Source organism: Herpailurus yagouaroundi, unplaced genomic scaffold (genome assembly GCF_014898765.1).
Source record: "Herpailurus yagouaroundi ecotype Mexico unplaced genomic scaffold, PumYag 165, whole genome shotgun sequence".
NCBI lineage: Eukaryota > Metazoa > Chordata > Mammalia > Carnivora > Felidae > Herpailurus > Herpailurus yagouaroundi.
In genome coordinates, this window is record NW_024412406.1 from 22,892,484 (window position 1) to 22,907,321 (window position 14,838).

At 41.8% G+C, this 14,838-nt stretch overlaps 1 long non-coding RNA gene across 7 annotated transcripts in view; it reads left to right on the forward strand.

The window, feature by feature from the left end:
• LOC121038224 (uncharacterized) overlaps positions 1-14,838 on the forward strand; it is a 106,254-nt gene that overhangs the window by 7,703 nt on the left and 83,713 nt on the right. For 2 of the 7 annotated variants that reach the window (XR_005794244.1, XR_005794245.1), the window contains exon 3: positions 12,959-13,174. The exons of the other annotated variants lie outside the window; for them this stretch is intronic. This is a non-coding gene — a long non-coding RNA (uncharacterized LOC121038224). The remainder of the gene's footprint in view (positions 1-12,958; positions 13,175-14,838) is intronic. 7 annotated transcript variants of the gene reach the window in all.

The window sequence follows — 14,838 nt, forward strand, 5'->3', positions numbered from 1 at the left end:
TTTCTTTCTTTCTTTCTTTCTTTCTTTCTTTCTTTCTTTCTTTCTTTCTTTCTTTCTTTCTTTCTTTTTCTTTCTTTTCTTTCTTGTAGGCTTTGTGCCCTGGGTGGAGCCCAATGCAGGGCTTGAACTCATGACCCTGAGACCAAGACCTGAGCTGAGATCAAGAGTCAGACACCCAACTGACCGACCCACCCGGGCGCCCCCTAAAAATATTTTATTTATTTATTTGTTTATGTATTTATTTTTTAATGTCTATTTTTGAGAGCGGGAGAGCACTTGTGCAAGCATGCATGGGGGAGGGGCAGAGAGAGAGGGGAACAGAGGATCCGAATCAGGCTTCTTGTGGACAGCAGAGAGCCCAATGCAGGGCTCAAACTCACGAACCAAACCATGAGATCACCCCCTGAGCCAAAGTCAAATGCTTAACACACCCCTAAAAATATTTTAGATAAAGGACCTGAAAAATAATAATTTTACAATTGGAAAAAGTAGAGAAAACATTTTTCAGTTTTTAAAAATTATGTTTCAAAGCAACTGTTTTGAGGACAGAATATAATGACAAAGTAGCTCCCAAGTAGGGTTTTATTTTTAAAGTTGCTGCTTGCTTCTATCCCAAGTCCTTAAGGATTCACGCGTTTCAACAGAATAAGCAAATTATCTCCATCTTGTCATTAACTTCTTTAAATAATTTTACGGGAACTCAGTAATTTTTCTACCTACAAGAAGTCTCGTATCCAAATATTACAGCAGTTGATTATGCATTTTAAGTTTCAGGTTGGAAAAAATCTAGAGTAAGCAGGTGTAGGGGAAACCTTTAGTTAAACAAGTTTAAGGTACAAATAGAACTTGACTATCATCTTATTCCCTAAAAGTAGGCTTTTCTGATACCAGAGGTTAGTAATCTTCATTAGAAGAACTGCATCAGTCTGGCATCTTATTTTGAAGTCTTCATTACTAGACAGCGGAGAACATTTTTTTTTACCCTTAGTAAATGGGTAGTATTTAAATTTTCTTGATACAAATTACACAAAAGTGTCTGCTAGAAAGGCAGATTATTTGACATTGATACAATGTGCTTTGTGTTACTTTTTCCTTTTGAAAAACCGATTACAGACCGAGAACTCTCTTTGGAACTAGAGGGCTCCTCTCTTTGAAACAACTGAATGCAGTTCTGTAAGGTCACGCTTTCATTTCACCCCAGAAGACATTCAATCCAAACACGAAATATGAGATTTCTCATCTGAACTCAGAGATAAGCCATTTTGCTTCTTTACAGAAATACAGACTAATTACTAACTGAACCTCCCAAACTGAATTACTTACCTTTTCTTTCTTGGAAACAAGCAGACATGAAGAAGTAAATATATATAACGTATTCTATTAGGAGTGACCCAGGATACAGGAAATAGAAACTGGACTCAGTGTACAGACATCCCTCAGTTAACATTTATTCACTTAAAATTTTGAAGTCACTAAGTCGCTAAAGTAAACAACTAATGATTAATTTTAATACAAGAAAGAATTATTTGAGATCTGCCATTTACATGCCAGGAACTAAGGATACAGAAAGAGGAAGAGATTTATTATGAACCTAATAAAGCTTAAGTTCAGGGTCCCTCGCTTGCATGAAACCCTTCCAAGGTGAATATGTTCATGTGGATAAGTTTCTCTTTGGGGGGTAAAATTTGCGAACGTAAGACATTTAAATTTTTTTTTTAATTTTTTTTTAACGTTTATTTACTTTTGAGACAGAGAGAGACAGAGCATGAACAGGGAGGGTCAGAGAGAGGGAGACACAGAATCTGAAACAGGTTCCAGGCTCTGAGCGGTCAGCACAGAGCCCGACGCGGGGCTTGAACTCACGGACTGCGAGATCATGACCTGAGCCGAAGTCGGCCGCTTAACCTACTGAGCCACCCAGGCGCCCCTTAAATTTTTTTTAAATGTTTATTTATTTTTGAGGGAGAGAGAGACAGAGTGTGAGCAGTGGAGGGGCAGAGAGAGAGGGAAACACAGAATCAGAAGCAAGCTCCAGGCTCCGCGGTGTCAGCACAGAGCCCGACGTGGGGCTCGAACTCACAAGCTGTGAGATCACGACCCAAGCTGAAGTCAGATAGATGTTCAACCGACTGAGCCACCCCGGCGCCCCAAGACATTTACACCTTAATCAGTAAATTCTGTTTTCACACTCATTTCAGACCTCCTATTTATCACATTTGCCCTTGTGTTGGGAGATACTACAGTATCCACGATTGTTATTATTTTTGGGGTACTGATGAAGGGAGAGTTGAATTGAGACACATTTGGCCTCAGAGGGTACACTTATTCAATCACTTGTGTGTATAGCTGAATTACTGCAAGTTGTCCATTGTAGAAATGGCTTCCAGGAATACTGTAATCCCTAGTGTGCTGATTCATACCACGTCACATGGTGTAGAGGTCATGTCTTAATATAAGCAAGTCCTACTGGATTAGTGTTCTATTATGGAGTAACAAATAAATAACACATAGTAGCAATTCTGCCCTGCAGAACTGTAACCCATCTGCATGGTGGTGATGTGTTCTCCACTCAAGGTCTCAAAAGGCTAAAACCAAGATGTCAGCTTAGTTGCATTCTCTTGTGGGGTCCTTTTCCAAGCTTACATGATATGGCAGAATTAAGTTTCTTGCTGTTGTATGATTGACATCCCTATTTCCTTGCTGGCTGTTATCCAGGCACTGCTCTCAGCAACTAGAGGCTGCCTGTATCCATGGCTGACTCCATCTTAAAAGCCAACAATCAGCAATCTGTTTTTCATTTTTAATATCTCATGCTTTGAATCTCTTTGTCAGGAAGGCAAAGTCCTTTTAAGGACTCAACTGGTTAGGTCTTGCCCACCCAGGATATTGTCCTCTCTTGAAGTCAACTTACTTGGGACATTAATTACATCTGTAAAATCCCTTCACTGCAGCATCTAATTTACTTTATTTTCCTTATATTTTAATTTTAAAAAAAATGTACATCCAAATTAGTTAACATATAGCGCAACAATGATTTCAGGAGTAGATTCCTTAATGCCCCTTACCCATTTAGCCCATCCCCCCCTCCCACAACCCCACCAGTAACCCTCAGTTTGTTCTCCATATTTATGAGTCTCTTTTGTCCCCCTCCCTGTTTTTATATTATTTTTGCTTCCCTTCCCTTATGTTCATCTGCTTTGTTTCTTAAAGTTCTCATATGAGTGAAGTCATATGATATTTGTCTTTCTCTGACTAATTTCACTTAGCATAATGCCCTCCAGTTCCATCCATGTAGTTGCAAATGGCAAGATTTCATTCGTTTTGATTGCCGAGTAATAAATACTCCATTGTATATATATATCACTTCTTCTTTATCCATTCATCCATCGATGGACATTTGGGCTCTTTCCATACTTTGGCTATTGTTGATAGTGCTGCTATAGACATGGGGTGCATGTGTCCCTTCGAAACAGCACAGCTGTATCCCATGGATAAATGCGTAGTAGTGCAATTGCTGGGTCATAGGGTAGTTCTATTTTTAGTTTTTTGAGGAACCTCCATACTGTTTTCCAGAGTGGCTGCACCAGCTGGCATTCCCACCAACAATGCAAAAGAGATCCTCTTTCTCCGCATCCTCGCCAACATCTGTTGTTGCCCGAGTTGTTAATATTAGCCATCCTGACAGGTGTAAGGTGGTATCTCATTGTGGTTTTGCTTTGTATTTCCCTGCTGATGAGTGAAGTTGAGCATTTTTTCATGTGTTTCTTGGCCATCTGGATGTCTTCTTTGGAGAAGTGTCTATTCATGTCTTTTGCCCATTTCTTCACTGGATTATTTGTTTTGATTGGACAACTGGAAGAAAGTTTGTGTATAGAAGGGAGTGGAAGGATTGGGGGACATCTTGGATTTCTGCCTACCACACTTACTATGCCCAGCACTGGACATATGAGGGTTAGTGGAAGGTGTACCTCTTATAAAGTTTTTCAAAACAGAATATATATCTTCAAAGACTTGGAAGAAAAATTCAAGCCTAAATAAAATGAAGATTTATTCAAAAAGCTTATGCATCTCTGACATCTCATTTTAACTGCACTGTTTTGATTAAAACAAAAACAGAATTACAGACTCCTAATTTATTCATTAGAAACCTAAAGGTTTTTATTTATTAAAAACAAAGCATTCATAAAAAATTAAGACCATGCAATAAAAATAATAAAAAGAACTGATAACATTAATAAAAATTATCATATCATGGAGAATTAAATTGTAACAAAAGGTTTTACAGAACACACAAGTTGTTCATTACAAGGAAGAAGCAAATTTGGGGGCACCTGGGTGGCTCAGTCGGTCAAGCATCCAACTTCGGCTCAGGTCATGATCTTGCATTTTGTGAGTTCAAGCCCTGCGTTGGGCTCTGTGCTGACCCCTCAGAGCCTAGAACCTGCTTAGGATTCTATGTCTCCCTCTCTCTCTGCCCCTCCCCTGCTCATGCTCTGTCTGTCTATCTGTCTCTCTCTCTTTCTCTCTCAAAAAAATAAACGTAAAAAAAAAAGAAATTTTGAGAAGAGGCAATAAGTAGGTTAAGTGCCTGTTTTGGGCTCAGAGGAGAGGGACCCTGCTCTGATCCCTCTACTTGAGTGCGTCTTGCACATTACAAATACTGAAGCGCAGAGATCGTAGGTTTTCTTTCTGACGTCATGGGAGAGGTTGGTAGCCGGCAGAGGATCAGAGATTATGAGAGGAGGAAGTGAAAGGAGTGCTGCCCCTGAGGCTGGAGGAGACAGACTGAGAGCAGAAGAGTGTTTGGGTGAGGAGGAGAGCTGCAACCCAGCCCATGGAAGCCAGGGAATGGGGAGCTGATCCAAGCTGGCCACCTGAAGTCACCCAGGTAGGTGTCTAGGCAGATCAGGATCCCTAGACACTTGTTCTTTTTTCCCTCTCTTCTGCTCAGCTGGGGGAGCTTTGAGAGGTGAACTTCCAGAAGGGAATGGATTTTTGTGAGGTAAGAGAGAAGACAGGCACCCACCCTGGCTCCATGAGGAACTTGACCAGGTCACTCCTCTTCTGGTGTCCTGGTGGGTCCGGGGACCACCCGAGGGTCCAGGTCTCGCCAACCCCAGCTTGCTGACTGTGTGTCCAGAAGGACCTGGAAAGAGAGAAATTAAGCACCCTTCCTAGGTGTTCTGCCCGATGAAGAGGGTAATGCAATTAATTGAGGTAGAAGACCAGCGTGGGAAAGAGGGAGAGAATCAGGGTTCCGTTCTGGGCATACTGAAATGCCAACAGACGTTTAAGTGCAGATGTCAAATGAGCACGTTGAGTCTGGAGCTTGTGGGGAGTGGTCTGAGCCAGAGACAGAAATACCCTGTAGCTGGTACTATTGTTGGAGACAAATGCTGTTTCAAGTGCTTGATAGACAGTTGTACTTCCTCCACTACAGATTGTGTACTTGTGACGTCTACGTATTCATCTATTAAGTCTCTGACAATTATCGTTAAAAATTCCCTATCAGCTTTACACAACTGAAAATGTGTGCCAGACCATGCCAAATCATCTAATCTTCACGACAAATCTGATAGTTTATTTCAAGTCTTTATTTCATAGAGAAAGAGATTAAATAATTTCTCATGGCATGACAGCTACTAAGTGGCTGTGCTGGCAGCTGGATATACGGGCCCAATGAGAGTTCTGACCTCCACACACAAATTTACAAGTCATCAGCACATAACACCTAAGAAAAACGTATTTGTCCTCCACGAGGAGGTGATGCATGTGTTCTGTTCACCAAGAAGGGATATACTGGGTCTCCCAAGAGAACTCACAGGATGGTGTGTATAGTAAATCAGGATTAGAAGCCTGATTTCTCTGCACATTAAGAGAGAATCCATCTTTCAGGAATGGACTCCCATTAACCTCATTGATGAGTCTGGTTTTTAAACGCGGAATGTCAAACTGCAATGAAAAATCACTGTCCCAGAACGACAGGAACATGTAGAGTCCGCGCAACTAGTTTGCTCTTATTCTGGACAAAGGAGAAAGCATATGGCCACATCCAATGACTTTAAGCTAAGAGAACGAGACGTCCCTCTCACTTTGGGGATAGTCTTTCCAGGGAAGAACATGTGGCTGATCAGCTCATTTGCTCTCTCATCTTATCATCCAATTGTCTCCTTCTGACCTGCATGATGTATCCATTTGGCCTCTGACGGCATTTATAACCCTGGCCCAATGTCCTTAACCAAGCGCCAAACACTTTGATGCAGTGAGAACTCCCCCGAGGCGTATTTCAATAGAGAATGCCAACTTTTATCTCGGCGATCTTCCTTCTTCCAGCCTCTAAGGCTGACCAACCTTCCTTCTGATAGATAGTCACTTCAGATACTTGAACAAATTCAATCAAATTACCATCAAGCCATGGCCCTGGGATCCAATCTGGATCTTTAGGTCATTTCCATAATTTTATTTTGCAGTATATTAAGCCCTCAGCCTCATTAATTACCAGCCATGTGATGTGGCCAAGCCTTTGAGTCCATCTACACCTTAGTTTCTTAGTCTACAAAGCGGGGAAAACAATATCAAAGTCATAGGGTTACTGTGCAGTTCCCGGGATGTGGGAAGCTCTCAGTAGGTTTTCTGTTATTATCATCATTATACGTTGAATTTTAACATTAACTCTCTCCAGCACAGAGCCAAATACACGACTTGAACTCATGACCCTGAGGTCAAGACCTGAGCTGAGACTGAGGGCTGGACACTTAACCGACCGAGGCACCCAGGCACCCCAAACATTAGCTCTCAAGGTACAAATTTATTTCCAAGTTCTTAGGTGAAACCTGGACTATGATGGCAGTCACAGGTGATTTCAAGGATAAAAAATGAGACAGTGGCTTGGTAACATGAGCTGTAACATTAAATGGAAAAACAAATATTCAGAGAAATTTTTAAAAATTAGGCTGGAAACATTATGCCATGTTTTATTTCTTTTTTTAAAATTCTTATTGTAATAGCCCCCTTTTAGTAGTTTGGTAAAGCTCATGGATGCCTTCTCAAAATGATTTTAAAGGTATAAAATAAAATATAGCAGGTTACAAGAAATTAAATTATATTATAATTATTACCCAAATATTACCCAAATTTGTGTTAGAGTAATATATGATCTTCCTTATTAACACATTAAATAAAAAGATATAACAAGAGGTCTGATAATGACCATAATTAGCAGTTGGGATGAGTGTATATAACATGACAAGAATCCGTACCAATTATATTGTATAGTGAAAACATCTATATTTCTATTGGTGACAAAGCCATAACTGCTGCTCATACTGTGTTTTGTTGACAACAATCATAATGGAAGAAAGTATTAAATTTCAGCTGGAGCTAATAAAAATAAAGATGCAATTTCTCCATATTTATATGGTTCATGGACCTCAGTTTAGGAAACTATGTGTCAGAGGATGGTAGTACAGACACCAAAAGAAGAGAGAATTTTTGAGGGAGGAACTGATTCATGCAGTCAGCGGAAAGATTAGAAATTATGAAGATGAAAATGCTGATTGGGTTTATCATTTAGGAGATCATTGGTGAACAGTGAAGTTTCATTAGAGCAGTTGGGGGTATAAATCAGATAACAGTAGTTTAAGGATGAGTGGGGGAAGGGAGTAGAAGCACGAGGAACTGGAGAAATAAACACAGACATCACTTTTAAGGGGCTTAGCTGGGAAGGGCTTGAGAGGGAAGTACCATAAGTATAAAGTGCATGAGCCCGAGGGAGGGTTTGTTTAGTAGGAGAGAGGTCTGCGAGCGTGCTTTGTGCAAAGAGCCATAGAAAGGGGGAGGTTGGACAGTCAAGACAGAATGAAAGTGCATGATGGAGAGAGACGTCTGATGAGGCAGGAGGCGTGGGGACCAAGAGAGCAAGCAAAGGAATCCACTCTGGACTGAAAGAGGAACACTGCTTCTGCAGAGAGGACGGAGCCACGTGGAAGCCAACGCAGAGAAGAAGCTGGAGTGGCGACCAGAAAGGAAAATTTTAAAATCGAAATCTATGCCTTTGTCCTACCCTTTGCTGCCATTAGCCCAAATGGGCATGTTCTCTACTCTAAGTAGAGGCAGTAGTATCTAAAAGCTTATGTAGCAGGTGGGATGTTTACTTCTATAAACAACAGAAAGCCCAGCACTTGGGATTTATTGTTTAACTTTGTTGGCTTGAGGAATAAAGGTGATTTACTGGTTTACTCAACTGAGAAAGTCCAGAGATCAGTGAGTGGTCAGTCAGTTGTAGCATAGCTGCCTTTTTAAGAGCCTTTCAGCTCTGCTTGCCTCTAGGATTTGGCTTCAGGTTGGCAGCTGCGTGGCTGAGGAGGTCCAGGGTGCACCACACCCCGGTTCCAGGGAAAGTTCCAGGGCAAACAAGTTGCTTCCTCCAGGTGTGTTCTTTTCAGAGAACTCACTAGCAGACCTCCCCCTACAGCCCATTGGCCCAAATTGCATTCCCATTCCTGGACCATTCCCTGTGACAGAGAAATTTCATTCCGTGGTTGGCTTACCAACCACTGGGTAAGTTCCTGAACCATTACCAGCCCAAGGCACCGCACTCCCTAAGATGCCGCCATTCTCAAGCAGAGCATTGACACAGGCAAGTGTATGTCAGATATTTTGAGTTGTCAGAATGCTTTCCAGCAGAAGCCAGAGATGTAAAACATGCTAAGATAGATGGCGTAGTCCTGCAGAGTGAACAGCTGGCCAGCCTGAAATGGTAATTGTGCCCTGCTGCTAAGAAATCCTGCTGTAGACAAAGAGACCCACCCTTGAATTTCACTGGCTTCATAGGGAGGTGTGGTACAATAAAACATATATTTGGTCCTTGTCCCTGATTCCTGGCACAGAGCTCCTAAAACCCTCGGAATTTCGTGAGCAAAAGGAGTATCTTTTGTTTTTCATAAGGAGCTCCTTTTATTACACTTGATAATGCTAATTGATGTGAAATTTTGTGGTCCTGGAGCAAATGTTCAATAAAGAATTCTTGAGATGTCTTCTGTGCAAAAAAAAGGTGGTGGGCAGGACGCGTGGGCAGAAAGAGGTGCACTGAGGCTGTGAGGAGTGACTGATTTAAAAAAAAAAATTATGATTATTTACTTACTTATTTTGAGAGAATGCGAGTCAGTGGGGAAGGCAGAGTGAGAGAGAGAGAGAGAGAGAGAGAGAGAGAGAGAGAGAGAGAGAATCCCAAGCAGGCTCCAAGCTGTCACCATGGAGCACAACACAGGGCTTGAATTCATGAACCATGAGATTGTGACCTGAGCTGAGATCGTGACGTGAACCCAAATCAAGAGCAGGACACTTAACCCACTGAGTCACCCAGGGGCCCGGGAGTGATTGATTATATACTTCCAAGTTGGGAGGGGGTTAGGGGTAGAGTAAGTCTCTAAGGGATTAAGAAGCAAGGTTTCTAGGACCTTGAGGGGTCATTTACTACTGTCTAGTAAAATCTTCACCATGAGACCCTTCAGATGTATGTCAGTGGGCCATATGCTTGGAGGATGATTGCTAATCTCTATCTTGGGGTATAGAGAGACAAAGGAAATTTCCAAGGAGATTTTTATATGTTAATGAAGACTTCCAGGATCCTGGAGGTCCAGCTAATGTCAAGCTAAGGTTGCCTTTTGACCCTAGCAAAAGTATTAACATTGAGGCAGTTGAGTTTGTGGAGGAAGGTCACTTAGTCTGTCTCAAGGACTTGTCAATGTGCTGTGAGTTGAATAAGGAGAAATCTGAGGGGCTGTTGGGTTGGTGAACACATGGAGGTGCTGGGAGGCTGGTACTTCCTGAAAGTGCTTCTCTTTCAATTGGCTGTTCCCAAGTAGTATCCTTTTATAATAAAAGGGCAAATGCCAGTGAATGTTTCCCTGGGCTTTGGGAGGACTTCTAGCAAATTATCAGACCTGAAGAGGGGGTCCTGGGCAGTCAGCAATAGAGGTGGCTCCTGGGACTTGCAATTGGTATCTAAAGTGGGGGCAGTGTCATGGGTCTGAAGCCCTCAAACTGTGAGATCTGATGGTATCTCCAAGTAATGGTAGAATTGAGTTAAAATTTTAGGGTACCCAGTTGATGTCTGCTGAGAATTGGAGAATTACTTGGTAGGGTTGGAAAACACCCTAGGAGGATATGGATATCTGAACAAGAATCTGGAAGGAGGGGGGTGAGCAGGTACAGGGGAGGCGACCAACAACAGCTACTATAAGTATCACAGACCTCAGAAGCCAAGAGCCTGGGGTTCAAATCCTGGCTCTACCTCTTTGCAGCTATGTGATCTTGAACAACTTAATGAACCTTTAAAAGCCTTATTTTCTTTAATGAGAAAAAATAGAATAGCTTCCTCACAGATTAGTCAGTGGATTAATGAGAGAATGGATACAAAGAGTCTTAAATATCCTGGCCCGCAGAAGGGACTCGGTGCATGTTTCCTTCCTTCCTGTTCTTCAGTGCATTAGTTTACGGTTTAGCCACCTGATAATATCTGAAGGGATCAGCACTTTGCTGTTTCCAACAAATGTTTTTTGAGGCGCTAATATCTTCTAATGAGAGCCTGAGCCATCATTGAAACCATTAGATCAGGAACATTACAGATGGTCCCTGTACATGTGTTCATGTCACAGATGGTTCACAATAGCAAATCTGTATTAATAAGCATGAATAGACATATCAGTTTTAGCTTTGGGCTTTCATTTCCTCCTTAAGTATACTATTGCTATATAAAATAAATAAAATATGCACACATATTTTCATATGTTTCATCATTAGGTGAAGATGTATAATTGATGTGGAGAACAAAGTCAGAAGAAATACAGAAAAAAGGGTTCCTAGGTGGCTCAGTCGGTAAAGCATTCAACTTTTGATTTCAGCTCAGGTCTTGATCTCAGAGTCGTGTGTGAGTTCAAGCCCTGCATTGGGCTCCATGCTGGGCATACAGGCTGCTTAAAAAAAAAAAAAAAAAAAAAATATATATATATATATACACACACACACACACACGTGTATATATATATATATATACACATATATATGTATGTATGTACATATGTGTGTCTGTATATATTTATACACACATATGTGTATGTATATATCCTATATATAAGGAATTAATGACAACTAATTAATTAAAAATTAAACTTCCTTATAACTTACAGCCCATTGGCATGTACTTGAGACAGGCTGAGTGACCTTCCTCCAGGAACTCAACTGCCTCAATGTTACTACTTTGCTAGGGTCAAAAGGCAACCTTAACTTGGCATTATCCAGACCTACAGGATCCTGTAAATCTTCTTTAACATATAAAAATCCCTTTGGAAACTTCCTTTTATCTCTACACCCCCAAGATGTTAGCAATCATCCTCCAAGCGTATGGCTCCCTGATATGCATTTGAAAGGTCTCATGGCTAAAGTTTGCTAGATAGTAGTAAATGACTCTTCAAGGTCCTGGAAACCTTACTTCCAGATTCCTAACAGACTTATGCTAAGCCCTTCCCAACCTGAAAGTATATAATCAGTCACTCCTCACCACCCCACTGCAGCTCTTTCTGCCCAAGGTCCTGTCCCGGTGCTTTGATAAAATCACCTTTTTTGCACCAAAGACATCTCAAGAATTCTTCCTTAAACATTTGCTCTGGGGCCCCAAAATTTCACATCATAATGACCCTCATTCTACTGCATCTTCTTGCCTTCAAACACAGGCTTTTGTGCATTCTGTTTTCCCTGTTTGGAAGGTAACCCTTACTTTTCTTTTGGAGTCCATGTAAATCATCAGTTTTTCTGGAAAGCCTCTCAGTTTTCCAGACTAGATAGGGCCTTTTGTTATTGTGTTCATAGCTTTGTGTTTTTGTTATCTATTGCCATGTCACTAATCAACCCTCCCCCCCCCACCACCCTGAAATTCAATGGTTTAAATACTAATGGTATTATTTACCATGATTCTTTTGATCAGGTGGTTCTTCTGCTTCCCATGGTCTTTACTGAGGTGCTAAGGTAGCTGGAAAGTCACAAGCCTGGCATAGCATGCTGGCCACCTGCTGGGAGTTTAGCTGGAGTTGTTATGTTTGTAATATCCCAATAGTTACATGGCCAAACCAATGTCAACATGGAAGGGGATGGTACACAGGGAAGAATACCAGGAGGCATGATTCCTTGAGGGCCACCCAAATCTAACCCATCCAGTGAACCTTTCCTTCTTAGTACTCATCATTGTTTATAATTATATATTTGGGCATGTTTTTTAAGTTCTTTTAATGTTTATTTTTGAGAGAGAGAGTGAGAGAGAGAGGCAGAGCAGGAGTGGGGGAAGGGTAGAAAGAGAGAGGGAGACACAGAATCTGAAGCAGGCTCCAGGCTCTGAGCTGTAGGCACAGAGCATGATGTGGGGCTCGAACCCACAAACCACCAGAAGATGACCTGAGCCGAAGTCCAACGCTTAACCGACTGAGCCACCCTGGCACCCCTACAATTATATATTTGGATGTGTTATTGTAATCTCTCTCTCAACAAACTCCAAGACCCATGAAAACAGGGATATTTTGGGGTTTTACTAACCACTGTGGAACACGCCGTTAAATGCACTTTATTTTTAATTTTTAAATTTTATTTTACTTTATTTTTGGCACTTTAAAGGTTTTGAAGAGACTCAAGTGACTGAGAACTTAACCACAGGTGCCACCATGCAGGGCTTGCAAAAGAGATTGGTCCACGAGTGACCTGACCATTGCTAGTTGATTACCCGCCTCCGTACCATTCTGGAGACAGTTGCAGGTGTTCTGTGCTCCCTCCCCTTCTTGGCTGAGGGGTCGGGGGTGCTTCTCTCTCACCTCCAGTCCAGTGAGAGGGATTTCAAGAACTATTTGGAGAACTTAACATGTGACCCCTGGATTCTGATGCACCATCCCTGCTAACCTCTCATTGCTTGCAGGCCCCAGTGTTGTTCATGGGCATCAGATCCTGCAAGGAACCTTCAGGAACCTCTTGCTGGGCACTCACTCTGAATGGAGGAATCTCTACGTGTCCGGAGCAGACACCCAATGGTGTCTTCTGTGAAACAACATGAGCTCTATTTACTGAGTTCCATCCACGTACCACAGACATCACATATATTATTTCTAATTACTATGACAACCCTGCAAGGTGGGTAGGTTTCATTCACCTTTCACAGATGAGAAAACTAAGGTTGGAGTACTTATCCAAGATCACACAGCTAATAAGTAGCACAGTGTGCTTTGAACCTAGGCCGATCTGTCATCAAAATCCATGTCCTTTGACTAATGCCCCACTGTTACAGGTCAGGCAGACGTGGAGAAGAGGTCTTTGGGAGAAGACACAGAGACCCAGTTTGAGGTGCAAGATATTTACTAGGGATCAACACTCATGAAAGGAAGTGGGGAAAGCCATACTAGCAGGTGGAGAGGCTATGCTGCATTGCAGGCCTCAGCTACCCTGCGGGAGCTCTGGAACAAATTTGTCCCCCTTCAGGCGGAAGGCTGGGCCTTATGCCTCTGCCTCACCAGGCCCAGGAAGCAGGCTGCCCTGACTTGATGGTTAGTTTTTGTGTTAACTTGACTGGGATATGGGGTGTGCCGGTATTTGACTAAATGTTATTTCTGGCTGCGTCTGTGGGAGTGTTTCTGGATGAGATTAGTATTTGAATTGGTAGAGTGAGTGAAGCAGACTTGTCCTCCTCCGTGTGAGTGGCTGAGTGGCATCATCTCGTCAGCTGATGGCCTGAATAGAATGAAAAAAAGAGGGATATATATACATACATATATATATATATATATATATGAGTTCTACTGGTTGTGTTTCCCTTGAGAATAATATACCCAGGGAGTGCATGTCCTCGGGCAGGATGGCTCTCGGCAGCTGAGACCAGCTCCGAAGTGACTGACAGCTGGAGGCCATCTGATGACTGCACAACCTGCAGCTGGGCAGCTCATCCATCCCTGAAGGGCTCTTGGCAATATACATCCCCACATATGTGTGTGTGTGTGTATATGTATACATATATATATATATATATGTATATATATCCCCATGAACTGCTGAGCTGTTCATCTAAGTTTTCTTTCAGTATTTTCATAAAAAAAATCACACTATGTTATTATTCATTTTAATAATATTATCTTGAGGGGTCCCGGGGCGGCTCAGTCAGCCGAGCATCCAATCTTGATTTCAGCTCAGGTCATGATCTCACGGTTCCTGAGTTCGAGCCCCACATCAGGCTCTGCGCTGATACTGTGGAGCCTGCTTGGGATGCTCTCTTTCCCTCTCTCTCTCTGCCCCTCCCCTGCTAGTATGCACGTGCTCTCTCTCACTCTCTCCCTTAAAATAAATACACATTTAAAATTGTTTTTGAAATATAATAATAGTATGTTGAGATTCATTTAATAGCTTATCAGATTTGAGTATGTGACATCTATGTTTAAAATCTGACACCTGGTTAAAAATGGGAAATTTTATGTTATGTGTATTTTATGTTATGTGTATTTTATGTTATGTGTATTTGATCGCAGTAAAAAAAAAATCAAGAACAGCTACGTATTATCTATATGCGGGTCTAAATCCCTTGTGGTCCACTAAACCTATCAGAATCAGGTCGTAAACTGCATTTACAAACTTTTGTTGAGAGCTCCTCCCTCATTCCCAGTTTTCTATCACTGGCTCCCTCACTTCTAGACAATGCTTCAGCAATATTGAACTTCTCACTGATTCTAGAATATTCCATCTTCTGTAACTATTCAGCATTATTGCACTTCCCAGATTATCTCCATCATGCTTCTCTGACTTCTCTATCTGAAG